Below are 14,623 nucleotides of genomic sequence, written 5' to 3'. Positions count from 1 at the left end.
TGTTTTCTGTTTTATGCTTTTTATCCTCATTCATCTTCAGATAGAGCAGGAGGGAGAGAGGGGGGGAGAGAGAGAGAGAGAGACATTGATGTGAGAGAGACACATCGACTGGCGGCCATCCACACAACCCCAACCGGGGCCGGGGACAAACTGCAACCGAGGTACATGCCCTTAGTGGGAACCGAACCTGGGACTCTCAGGTCTACTCTAACCACTGAGCAAAACTGTCCAGGGCTATTTTTTCCAAGTTTTTCACCCCAGATTCTCACTGTTGGTGATGATGTCAGTGTCCTGCTTCTAACCTGAAGGTCATGCAGTCAATAGAATGATAGAAATCGAGTTGTCATCGTCTCCAGTTAGGGACTTTATACTCAAACTTTCTTTCTTTTTTTTTTGAAGTGCTTATTAAAACATGGACTGCAAATTAGATTGTGGAAGTGGTGGACTAAAAACATATATAATTTGAAAACATAATCTGAGTTCTGCTTCTGCAGTGTCCAGGGGTCAGGGGAGAGCTAGAAACACTTGAATGAGAATCTGCAAGTATGAGACACATCCTTGGGGAACCACACACCGTCTCCCCGTGTGCCCTGCTGAGGTATCTAAGAGGAGCTGACTTTTGTTTATTAGGCAAATACCCTGAATCCTGACTTGACACACCATGTGGTTATGTTATGTAACAGTTTCCAAGAGAGATGAAACATTTCAGGGCTGTTCAGTAACTTGAACCAAGTAACATGTTCCTACAACAACCTTAACCCTGGGGCCACAGCACGTATTCAACACCTGGAAAGTTACATTTTTTTTTCTTTTGAAGGAATCCAGATACAAGTTACATATGTTTCGCAGATGAAAACTGTAGCCTGAGAATGTCATCTAAGGGGCTACATTTGTTGCAAATACAGATCCTGTTGTGATAATGAGTGTTACCTTGATGCAAGGAAAGTGTGGCAACATTCATGACTCAAAACATCCTTTTCTGGCTTTAGTGATAACAAGTCCTAGAAAAAGAGGAGGAAAAACGCCTAACTCAGGTGTATCATTCAAGCAACAAATGAGATGAGAGATATCACAGTGCTTTCAACGGAAATAAATTCCGTGGAGACATTTTCTTATTGAGTTATATATTTCCCATCAAATTTTATCACCCCATCAATGGTTAAATTAATTACATAGCCTGGGGAGACTAAATTAGTTGACTTCCTCCAGGGTTGGAAGCGTGATTCGTTCAGAGACAGGTACGTTGCAGATTCCGCCAGCCCCGTCACCCCCAAATCCAACTCGTTGTAAGTTTCATGGGTTGCAGGTACATCCTGAGGGGCCATGTGGAATATGTGGGGTGCTTTATAGACGCGGCAGTCCTTGAAATGTTACATTTGTTTCCTTTGGGATAAATAGGTGCCTGTGTGTGTGTCTTGGTTGACAGTTCTTGATGTAGACTTTGCTTTTAGAGGTCCTTACTCAATAGAGCACTCTGTGCTCATGGGTATCCAGGTGAGAGCAGGTACCAGAGAAGGCTGTGTTTACCTCTCAGCAGATAGAACCCAGTGTCAGTGACATTGAGCAGCGCAGGTACTTCTCACAACCAATTCACGCTAGTTCATTGTAGATATTTGTGAAAGGTTTCCAGCCACTCAGTAATCTCTGTCTCCCAGGAGCAGAACAGTGCAGAGAGAGTCAAGACACCTGGTTTATCTCAGTGGGCTCGGTGTTATCCTGGGAGTCCTTAGAAAAGAGAGGCTGGAGGCTCAAGGGTAGAAAAAGACAATATCTCCCAAGAAACAGAAGTAGGGGTGATGTGAAGCATCTGAGCCATGAGCCAAGGATCTCAGGCAGCCCGCAGTTTAATGTCAGGACTTTGATAACCAAAATACTAAGGGAATAAATGTGTGTGATTTTAAGCCAATAAGTACCTGATGATTTGTTTCAAAAGCCTTGGAAAACTAATACATTGTTTTACATGACAAGATGAATCCACCCCAGGCCCTTGGCATAGACTGGCCCCTCTGCACAGAAATTTTTTCTCTTATGCTGAATGATTTATTCAAACATCATCTTCTCTGAGCAGCTTTTATGATCTACTTTTTCCAAAATAGCCTTCTCCTGTCCCTATGTGCCAATTGACTTTTGGAAAGAGTTGTTGGGATTTGAATTCTGTGTTTAAGGTACCATACCTGACTTCTCCCACTAGAACATGAGTTCAATAGGATCTACAGTGTTCTTACTGCTGTGTCTAAGTCAGCATCAGAGGACATCAGGACCTACTGATGAAGAAGTGAGGGTGGCCCAAGTTCAGGAGTCATCTTCAGAGTGGCTGCAAACTATCTTCTTAGGAAGTTGATGAAGAGGATGATGGTGATGGTGATGATGGTGGTAGAGATCATGGCAATGGTCATGGTGGCTGCTATGATTATGATGGTAATAATCATGATGATGGTGATGATGATGTTGATGCTGATGATAATGATGTTGGTGATGATGGTGTTGATGGTGATGACAGTGGTGGAGATGGTGATGGTGATGATGGTGGTGATTATGATGATGATGATGTTGATGGTGATGATGGAGATGGTGATAATCATCATGATGATGTTGGTGATGGTGATGGTGGTGATGTGTGATGGTGGTGATGTGTGATGGTGATGATGGTAATAATCAGGGTGATGATGGTGATGATGGTGATGACAGTGATGAAGATGGTGATGTGATGATGGTGGTGATATGATGATGAGGATGTTGATGGTGATGATGGAGATGGTGATAATCATCATGATGATGTTGGTGATGGTGATGATGGTGATGGTGATGGTGGTGATGTGTGATGGTGATGATGGTAATAATCAGGGTGATGATGGTGATGATGGTGATGATGGTGATGACAGTGGTGAAGATGGTGATGTGATGATGGTGGTGATTATTATGATGATGATGATGTTGATGGTAATGATGGAGATGGTGATAATCATGATGATGATGATGATGATGATGATGATAGTGATGATGATGATGGTAATAATCATGGTGACGATGATGATGGTGATGTTGATGATGATAATCATGATGATGATGGTGATGATGATGATGGTAATCATGGTGATGATGATGTTGATGGTGCGATGCTGATGATAGCTTCTTTTGGTGGAAGAATATCCCTGTTTGCCTATCACACCCACCCAAGGTCAAGCTTGGTTGCTTCAGCCTGTTCATCAGCTCTTTCAACTCCCTTCTGCAAGTCAGGATGGTGACAGGCAAAGATGAACCACTGAACCCACAGGGAACAGGGGCTTTTCTTTGAAAGCAGAAATGCAGACCAAATGTATTTTTAAAATCCATCTCCATGTGTGATACTAAAATATTTGTCCTGTCCTTCTTTGATCATTTTCAGCCTCATGCCTTCTGGGTGTTCTTAACGTATGCTCTTGGCATTTGCAAACTATTAGATGACTAGCATTCGAAAAATAAAAGTGACATCAGTTGAAAAGATGCATGCTTCTTCGTCTTGGCACAGGGGTCAGAAGTGATTTTTGATGATATAGAAACTATTTGGAACTTTAATCCAGCAACATCCAAAAGGAAGAAAAAAAAATGGTATTTTTAGAAATTTTTATTTGAGTTCTTACAGAGACCACAGCACAAGGGGAAAACAAATCTACAATGATTTTACCATAATAAAATATATGGATGCACAACCTAACAGTTTTCCACTCAAGAATGCAAATGGTGAATATTGATTGCAGGCCGGAGACAGATTTCAGAAAGGTGGGTAAACTGTGATCTAACAAAAATGATTTAAAAATTTTAAAAAAGAAGCCACTGTAACTACTTGCATCATTTCGGCAGAGACGGTGGAAATGGCAACTATTTAGACCGAAGACACATTTTCATGGTCACTAAGCAGGTAGATGCAAAGCAGGGGGGGGGGAAGTGGTGGTTTAAAAAAAAAAAATAGTATGATCCAAGGAAATAGAAATTGAGCGGAGCAGATGGCAAATGGTTATTTACAAAGTTGCGCCACATCTTGGAACGTGAACGTAAAAAAAAAAAAAAAAAAAAAAAAAAGCCAATTTCCAAATTAAAAAATAACGCCTTAACTGCAAGAACGTCTCTCTCTGTCTCTCTCTCTTTTTCTTTATTCTTTATAAGTTGTGCAGACTCAGGCCGATGCCCGTCACCAGAGACTTTGTGGTTTCAGATTGTTAACATATAATTTGTTTCTGAGATTCCACATGGTGCCCTGGAATTGGAGGAGACTCTCTTTCGGGGTTTGACTTTGGTTGCGAACCAAAAAAAAAAAAGATGATGATGAGCCGTCAAAGGCGTCTTTCTCAACGCTGTTTACTTTGAAAGAGGTTTGCGGTTCCCTTCTGGCTCCTTCTTTTCCCTGCAACCAATGAAAGGGTTGTGAAAGCAAGTATCTAGGAAAGAAACCTAAAAAAAAAAGAAAAAAAAGGCAAGAAAAGTGTCGCTGGATCGGATCGGCCCGCACACAGGGTGCTGGGGTGAACGGATTTCATGGGTAGACTGCTTGGTAAGAGCTTCTTAATATAAAATCAAAACCTTGTAATTTTAGCGTATACGGTAATGTGTAGAATGCTTTGCCATAAGAAAAACCCTAATGTAGGGATCCGAGAAACCCTCTGAAAACTTCTAAGGCTTCATGTGCTGATGAATCACCCAGGGATCTTGTTACAAAGCGGTTCTGTTTGGGCAGCTGCCTTGCAAGGTCCGAAATGCAGGTAACCGACAGGCTGTGCGTCGGTCCACGGAGCCCAGTCTGAGTAGCCGGACCCCTGAGGCCGAGGCTCCAGGAGCAGGATGTGGATTAGCCCTGAGACGCTCCAGGTAGCAACGCTCAGACGCTGTCAGGGGTGAAAACCCTACGTTTACACAGATGCGTGGGTTTTGCAAAGAGGACACTTACATGGAGTGGCCTTGGGACCTACAGCCTTCTGTTCCCGTCACAACACAGGGGAGTCCCGGAAATGACGGTCCACCTCCCCGGCCCCCTGATTCCGGCCTCTGAGTCTCTGCCAACCTCGCGCCCCTGATCCGACGAACTTGGACTGATTTAAAAACTGCGGTGCCCGTGAATGAGGGCCTGGAAATGGGAGGGTGGAGGGAACTCGGCCACAGTGCGTTATTTCTGTTTCTCCTCGGGCGTTGATGTCCTTTGCCAAACAAGAAGGGGTCATTTGTCATCCCTGATGACAACCGGAGGCCGGAGGGAGTGTGGAGGAGGAGACAGACAGATGGTGACAACATAACGTTTTGGACAGGGACGCACTGGGCTCCAGCCTGCACAAGAGACAAGTCTTCCAAAGCCATGGTGTCCATGGGAAGGGCGCACCATTTCCTCTACCTCGAGGAGCGTTTTCGACACACCCATTCAACCTCATCAAAATACGTTTGTGTTGGGGGGGGGGGGTTAAGAAATTTCATGAAGGGCCTTGGAAGTAACCCTGGCTGATATTGTCCTGAGAGCAACCAGATGACATCAGCTTGAGATTTCTCCCCCACGCGGGTTCTTCCAAGACGCACGATTTCTCGGCCCTCGGAGGAGCCCGGAACAGCTGGGGTCGAAGAGAAGAGAGCGTATGTCTGCAGCTCATGCTGCCCCTGTTCCAACTCCGCGGGGCAGGGCTGTCCACACCCCTGGGCCCCTCGAAACCGAGGCTTCCTTTTCCACAGTGACGAGGGCTTCGGGGGAACATGAGACACCGACGTGTAGAGATGCTTCTGTGGAGAAATCGCACGTTGAGAAGCCTCCTTTGGCTCCTTATCGGAACCAGCGGTGCAACGTACCTAGAGATGCTCCGCAGATCCAGAACCAAGTGGCGAGCTCACAGCTGTTTCTTCCCGTGGCCACGGTTCTGACTGAGGTTGCACCAAAGTCACAAGGGTTTGGGGTCCCTCCTCACCGATAATCAGCTCTTCCTTCTTCAGTGGGGTCATCTCCTCTCTTCAGTGATAGTCTCCTGCTCAAAGGGAGATTAAATATAAAAAAAAGGAAAAGAATTGGAGCAAAGAGTGTCAGTTTCACACACACACACACACACACACAATCCCCGTTTATTTATATCCTGAAAGAACTCCAAAATCCTGATGTCGACAGACGAGGGGAAAAAACCACATAGGATGATCACGCTGGGCCCTGAAATGCTGCACACTGTAGACGGCGGGTTAAGACGGCAGAGGTGGAAGCCAAACATGAGTTCAGGCTCCCCCTCCTGATTTTCGGGGTTCCGAAAGAGGGTGTCTATGAAATAATTAGCCCAGAGGAAGCATTGAGTAAATATTATCAAGATGGTTGGACATACCTCTGTTCCTTCACAACAGAGACACCGGTCCGTGGCTTTATTACGTATTTACTTTGCACTCACGGGACACAAGTTTGTCTTTCTTTGACTTCTTACTGTTCAAGACATGCTATGTCCAGACAAGATACTAAAGTCATCCGGTAATTTAAGATGTGCAGAGGAAATAGGGCTGTGAGGATGTACAAATGTCCCTTGGGGCATTAAAGTGTAACACGTGTAAAAAAAAAATAATAATAATTCTCAGCAGTGTGACGACGAAGCAATCATGATTAATGATAATCCATTGCTCTGGCCAAAAACAATCATCTCGGCAAGGAGCGTGTCAGGTCCATAAAGCGTAGGAGGTTCTCATTCAAATGCCCCCGACACATGCTGCGGAGTCCAAGAAGGGCCACGCCAGCGATGGAAATCATTTCCCTCGTTGTAAAACAGCAGAGTTGTCAGAGATTCTTGATAGATGACTCCGGCCCACTGTATCTGCAAGAGCACGCTGACCCCTTGCCAGGTCTAACTCACTGTCTAGACACGGAGATAATGTGCCGATTAGACCCGGGTGTGGAATCTTTGTACGAGCGCCAGCGACACGCGTGAGACGCCCGATTATGCCCCCGCATCTCAGCTCCTGTAACCTAACTGAGCGGGGCCTCCTTGGAAGTGGAGAACGTTATTCTGTTGGACTGATACCTCGCACGCCATCTGCGATGGCACAGTTCCCGACCTTTGAGCTTTGGGTCTGTGCGTTGGGCCCCGTTGGCTGGCTTTGATGGTCTGGCTTGAAGAACTCTTCAAAGGAGACGGGTCTAGGGGTGTATTTTTGAAACAAACGTAAACATGGGCAGGGGTTGAGCTTAATGGACTCAACGCACGCTACTGAGATGCTCTCAAAACACTGTCTTTTGAGGTTCGTTGTTTCCTGTGTTTCAAAAGGACCCAAGACTTAGGAGTTTCTATCACCTTTATCGTTCCTGTTCACCTTCATGGAAGCTGGATTCAGATGCAAGTCCAAGGGCTGAGATTGACCTCTAGAAGCATGTACAGTAAACCTTCAAGATTACTCTTGAAGTAATGGGACGTTGGCTATCACTACAGTGGGTTCAATAAACATTTCTTATACATAACTCATGAAGGGCGGTCTTATTACCATGGAGAAGAGAGAGGCACAAACTAGATTAATCTCTAAATGTCGTCTCTCATTACCATGGACCCCCTGTGCTAAGCCTTCAAAACTCAAGGAGCCACTGTGGTTTTGAAATCAAAAGATAACACAGAGGAGGGAAAATATAGAAACCCAATACTTTGACATAAGGTGCCATGGCCATCACCGTGGCGGTGAAGGTCTGAGACCAGGTACACCATCCAGGACAGGTGTGCAGACAGCATGGGCCGGTATGACCAGTGCATGGGCTTGTCAGTGTCCTGGAGCCACTCTAACAAGGCTCGGGTGGGGGGCATGAAGAACACACATTTATTTCTCTTAGTGCTAAAGGCTGGAGTCCAAGGTCAAGGTGTGGGCAGCTTGGATTCGCCAAAGTCCTTTTTTCTTGGGTGTAGACAACCATCTTCTCCCTGTGTCTCCACCTGTTCATCCCTTTGTGTCTTCATCTTCTCTTCTTAGGAGGACCCCAGTTCTACTGGATCAGGTCCTCATGTTCTCTTCTTAGGAGGACCCCAATTCTACTGGATCAGCTCCTCATCTTCTCTTCTTAGGAGGACCCCAGTTCTACTGAATCAGCTCCTCATCTTCTCTTCTTAGGAGGACCCCAGTTCTACTGGATCAGGTCCTCATGTTCTCTTCTTAGGAGGACCCCAGTTCTACTGGATCAGGTCCTCATGTTCTCTTCTTAGGAGGACCCCAGTTCTACTGGATCAGGTCCTCATGTTCTCTTCTTAGGAGGACCCCAGTTCTACTGGATCAGCTCCTCATGTTCTCTTCTTAGGAGGACCCCAGTTCTACTGGATCAGCTCTTCATCTTCTCTTCTTAGGAGGACCCCAGTTCTACTGGATCAGGTCCTCATGTTCTCTTCTTAGGAGGACCCCAGTTCTACTGGATCAGGTCCTCATGTTCTCTTCTTAGGAGGACCCCAGTTCTACTGGATCAGCTCTTCATCTTCTCTTCTTAGGAGGACCCCAGTTCTACTGGATCAGGGCCACCCTAGTGACCTCATTTTACCTTAATCAGCTCTTTAAAGACTCCTCTCCAAACACAGTCGCATTTTCTCATCCCGATGGTTAGGACGGCAACCCACGAATCTTGGGGGAGTGGACACAATTTATCACCCATAACCATGGATGAAGGGAAACCTCGTTTTCTTCTTCTATTAACCCTTTCGACGTGTTGCATTGGAGAAGTCTTTCCCTGTTGCCGTAGGAAGAACTCGACGGGTCCTATTCATCTCTTTCTTTCCGTTCACTCTTCCGTAACAACAGACAGTCCAACAATCCTTCGACATCACAAAATACAGGCTCAGGTTGGACAACGATGAAAAACATTTCAGCCACATCATGAACACCAGTTGAGGATGTCCTTCTGTTCACCACGGTCGGTGATGGATGGCTCCCTGGGTCAGCGGAACCACGTCACCTGTCCAAAGAGTCCTTCATTTCTCATTGCTCTTGGTTCTTCTAGAGCTGGGGACGATAAGGACAGAGGGAAAAAAAGGGGTGCGATGCAGGAAAACTCCTTACTGAGCTGGTTTATGTGTCCACCCTACACTTTTGTCCCCACCTTCTAACCAGGCATGAGACGCTGAATCTCTTCTGAGAAGCTGTGCAGTAACGGGTCACTCGGCAGGGACCCCACACATGCCACACAAAGATTTGTTCCTCATTGGCTGCCGTTCACCAATGACTAGTAGGTAGGGTCTTTAAAGAGGTGATTATGGTAGAATAAGTCATTGGGGGGACTCTCCTCCATGATGATCCGTGTCCTTCTAAGAAGAGATGAAGACAGAGACACCCAAAGAGGGTCGCCCATGTGAGGACACAGGGCGGAGATGACCATCTACACGTGAACGAGGGAGGCCTCAGGGACACCTGGGTCTCAGACCTCCAGCCTCCAAGAACGGTAAATGAGCACACGCACGGAAGCTGGATTTCAGCTCTATGTCCAAGGCCCGAGATCAGTTGCTCGCAAAACTAAGCTCCTTGAGCTATGACTCTTGCTTTATATGGTCTCATCACTTAATCCCTGTAACCCCCGATTGACCCCCAGAAGCATTTACAATCATATCATTGAAATACGTCTGGCATGAGTCAGCATCCCCCGGAGCCAGCCCCATCTAGGGGATTTTGGAGACGGACTTCCTGACTTGATAAGGAGTTTCCCCAGCTCAGCACAGTCTGCACTCGGTTGTCAGATCTTGTCACTCTCCGGGGCACAGATCTTCTGGGTTTCTGTTGAGTTCTTCTAGAGTTTCACGGTTTTGTGTTTAAAGGAGACATGTCCCAGAAGACAAGAAGGGATGGGACGGAAGGGGCTGTCTGTTGGTTGGATGCAAAGTTATTCTCTAAGAGTGGACAACGGATGGAGGAAGAAGAACCAGCAACAGGGAGTATAGGAGGTGGGAAGAGACAGGGACCGAGGGGAATGTGACGTCTACAGAGCAGACAAAGCATGACAGGGAGGAACAGAGAGGACCTTCCTGGTGGCTTGAACTACAGATTTTCCGTTCCTGCTCCCGGAGTTTTTGGTTTCCGCCGCCCATCCATCCCAGGAGCTTCTGATTGTCCCTCTTGCACACTTTATGCACGGCGTGGGAGGCTCATTTCTCCTCCAGAAATTTGCTCTTTCCAGCAGCTGCCAGGTTTTCGCCCGCAACATTTCCTGTGGCCTCCGGGAGACCAAAAGGCCATGATGTAAAAAGCTCATCGGCGTTGGGTTCTTTCAGGGAAGAAGAATAGATCCCATCCGTGTTGAATTTTCCTGGCTGGTGATGGATGCCAGCTCCGGCCCCCCCTTCCCTGGACCACGCTGTCTGTGTCCTCTTCCCCTGGGAGGGCTGGAGGCTGACCACACAATGACCACACAGGAGGGCGCCCAGAAACATCTGGACGAGCGGGCCTTCGAAGCCGTCCAGCCTCGTCAGCAGGCGAGGAGTGGAAATCCCATTTTCAGATCAGCCCCTGTGCTGAGACAGGCAGCTCCATCCAGGAAAACAAAATAGTTTCCCATCGAACAGATGTGTCTCGGGCCTTCTGCCTTCTTCTCAAAGACAGCCTATTTTTGACGGTCAATGTGAGCACACGTTTTTCTGGGATGGTCTCCTGATTTGCGTGAACTGGGTAACTTCGGGGAATCTCAAAACACACACACACACACACACACACAAACACTGCCTTTTGACCATGAACCATACCATTAAATGGAAGATATCTGTTTTTGCATATTAATGGTTTCAATCCCGGGCTTTGGGAAAAATATGTCAAGGAAAATATCTGTACTGCATCAGAGAAACATAATGCACGGCTTCTTGCTGAATTGAAACCCTATGTAGCGGTAAGAGAAATAATAGGAAACAGACAGTTTTCTCCTAATGATACAACATTTTATGTAGATAATATAAGACATAAGATGATGTAAGTATAGTGAAATGAGTACAGTGGACAATGTTCTTCCCGTGGTGGCTACTCAGTTCTATTTCTTTACACGCTTCACTCTTTTTATTTTTTATTATTTTTGGGGGGCATAGCATGACGGACTTTATTTTTCTATTACAATTGATAGTCAATATTATTTTATATTAGTTTCAGGTGTACAGTATAACAGGTGCCTTCTTTTTATTATTTTGTTTATTTCTGTATTTATTTATGCATTCACTGGTTGACTTAGTTACGCATTTATTGGTTGACTTAGTTACGCATTTATTGGTTGACTTAGTTACGCATTTATTGGTTGACTTAGTTATGCATTTATTGGTTGACTTAGTTATACCTTCTTTGGATGACTTAGTTATGCATTTATTGGTTGACTTAGTTATGCATTTATTGGTTGACTTAGTTATACCTTCTTTGGATGACTTAGTTATGCATTTATTGGTTGACTTAGTTACGTATTTATTGGTTGACTTAGTTATACCTTCTTTGGATGACTTAGTTATGCATTTATTGGTTGACTTAGTTACGTATTTATTGGTTGACTTAGTTATACCTTCTTTGGATGACTTAGTTATGCATTTATTGGTTGACTTAGTTATGCATTTATTGGTTGACTTATTATGCATTTATTGGTTAACTCTTGTATGTGCCCTGACTGGAGGTTGAACCCACAACCTTGGTGTATGAGGAGAACATCAAACTAACTGCAATACTGGGCCAGGGCTCACTTCCTTTATTCTTAAACATAATGTGAAATGTATCCTTGCCATTGTCCTCCCCATCTCTCAATGAGCTCATGATAACTCCATCAATACCAGTTAAGTCACAGGATGAATTTTGACCTTCACTGCCCTTCACAAGACAGTTGAATGGTGGAGTCCCTCAACATCCTAGTCTAATGTCTCTTATTCTACTCGCCAAGTTTGAGTTTTCTGATTGGATGCCCTTGGTTTCGATCTCTACACCTGTCCTTGCAAACATAGATTTCCAACCGGGATGTTGTCCAGATACTTCAGACTTCTGTATTTAATTTCATCTCCAACATTTTCCCTCCGATATCTCAAAGGTCATTGAACTCATCAAGACCGAAAACCAAACTTCTGACCCAGCTTTTCTGGTCTCCTTCCACAAGATAGGGACCTAGGCATTTTTATTCCCCCATGTCTAATCCTTCTCCAACCCTAATGGGTGGTTGTCACCATCCGTCTAGTGGAAACTACTATCCTCTTTCACCGAGACACTTTATCTGCTCCCTGAGGTTAAACTGGGGTCTTCTGCGATTCATAGTGTCCAATTTGCAGTCATAGTGGCCTTCCCAAACTTCTCCTATACTCAAGGAGGCCTTGTGCTATTTCCATCATAACACCAAACACCGTCTGTCATTATACAACAGCTTGTCTGAATTTTTTATTATGGTCTGCTCCTGGAAGATGATGAGTTCCACCAGCATGCGTGTCGAGTTGTGTCCATTCCTTCATCTCCATCGTGTACCTCATGTCTGCATGAAGCAGGCTCACCGTGCACCCCCGTGAACAAATGGGAACGGCCTTCCATGCCGAACTGTTGAAAGGATTCGCTACCAGCAGTCTTGTCTTTAACAAGAACGTTAAATGGGAAACTCTACACCTCAAGAGATGCCTTTCTGGCTCCTGAAAAACAGAGGGTGGACTTGAGTAGCTCACCCAGTGTAGTGTGTCACTCAGTCTGAAAACGGTCCTTACTTGGCTCATGGGAACAAATTTCACTCAATAATGCTCCACCTCATGGGTGTGTCTCACTTTTAAACAATTGGAATTCTGACCACAAGAACTCTTCCCGATGCGTCGCTTGTCTCCCATCCTATTCATCCCAACAATTTCTTTATTCAGTCGTACAGTATGTTAGGGTCTGTTCTTCCCAGCTGCCAATACTAAAGTGCAAGCGGCCCTAGTGGGCAGCTAGTGAACAGTAAACACCATTCTTTCTCCCCTCGGAAAAAATAATTAATTTGCCCTGGCCGGTTTGGCTCAGCGGTTAGAGCGTCGGCCTGTGGTCCGGAGAGACCCGGGTTCGGTTCCCGCTAAGGGCATGTACCTCGGTTGCAGTTTGTCCCCAGCCCTGGTCGGTTGTGCGGGTGGCAGCCACTCGATGTGTTCCTTTCACATCGATGTTTCTATCTCTCTGTTCTTCTCTCTCCCTCCCACTCTACCTGAACAAAAGATGGAAAAATGTCCTCGGGTGAGGATAAAAAAAAAAAAAATTAATTTTAGGGTACTTTGATCAACCTCTGCCTTCTGGTGGTACGCCTACGTCACCTGCACCTCCTATTTTATTTTTTCGGTTGTGGTGATGGCAGTGTTTTAGAGACAAAGGACATGACAAAGGAGTAGGTGTGTTGATGTGTACTTGTTCGTGGAACTCCATCCACTCTAGGAGAAATGTGTGTCTCTGCATGTGGTTTGGGGACAAGTCCATAAACAACATCTCACCCTGGCCAGTTTGGCTCAGCGGTTAGAGCGTCGGCCTGCGGTCCAGAGAGACCTGGGTTTGGTTCCCGCTAAGGGCACGCACCTCGGTTGCAGTTTGTCCCCGGCCCTGGTTGGGTCCTGCAGGTGGCATCCACTCAATGTGTCCCTTTCAAGTCGATGTTATTTTCTCTCTCTCTCTCTCTCCCTCCCTCCTGCTCTATCTGAACAAAAAATGGAAAAATGTCCTCTGGTGAGGATAAAAAAAAATAAAAACAAACAAACAAACAAAAAACAACATTTCAAACCTTAGGAAATACAGCTATGAAGTTCATCTGTATACAGACCTTGGAGTGAGTTCTTGGTATACAGCATCTTACTATCCAAAGCCCAACAAGGTCCAAAGATGTTTTTTTTTTTTTTAAGTTGCTCAAGAATTGAAGTCAACTAGGCTGTACATTGTTCCTTGATCTGGTGGCATGAAAGACAACATCTGCAATCCCAAGTTGACCTCTGCTGAGCAGAACAGGAATGGGAAGACATCTGGGCTATTGACCCACAGAAGTATAGGGGAGGCCCAGAACCCAGTATCCAGGATATAACTCAGCTGATTGAAAATACTTTTAAAAAACTAATTATTCCTTATTGATTCTAAAGGGAGAGGGAGAGAGATAAAGACATTGATGAGTAGGAACATCAACTGGCTGCCTCCTGCACCCCCCCCCCCCACTGGGGATGGGCCCACAACCTGGGCATGTGCCCTGACTGGGAATCGAACTGGCGACCTCTTGGTGCAGGGTCGACGCTCAGCCACTGAGCCACACCAACCAGGTAGCTAACTGAAAAGATTTAAGATATTTTTTTTAACTAATTGAAAAACTCAATGTTTCCTTCCATTTCTAAGATCATTACAAATACAGAAAATATTTTAATGTACATGAGGTAAATTACCTTTTTTTTTTTTTTCACAGCAGTTCTAGTGGTTTCTCATATACCCATGTCCCATGGCACAGACATGTTTTCCCAAGTTGTCAACATCCCCACCAGAGTGGAGCATTTATTGCCAATAAAGCTACATTGTTATCCCCAGAATCTACAGTTCACATGAGTTACTGTGACTATTCAGGGTTCTATGGGTTGCAAAAGTGTATAATGACTAGTACCCCCTGCCCCCCAAAGTAGGCTTTTAATAAAAAAAAAAAGTGTGTTTGTTTTTAAATTTCCAGGAAGCTTGCATGTGAATTGATATAAAACACCAGATTCCATTT

Source organism: Molossus molossus, unplaced genomic scaffold, assembly GCF_014108415.1.
Source record: "Molossus molossus isolate mMolMol1 unplaced genomic scaffold, mMolMol1.p scaffold_m16_p_2, whole genome shotgun sequence".
Classification (NCBI taxonomy): domain Eukaryota; kingdom Metazoa; phylum Chordata; class Mammalia; order Chiroptera; family Molossidae; genus Molossus; species Molossus molossus.
Note: the sequence above shows the minus strand (reverse complement) of the source record.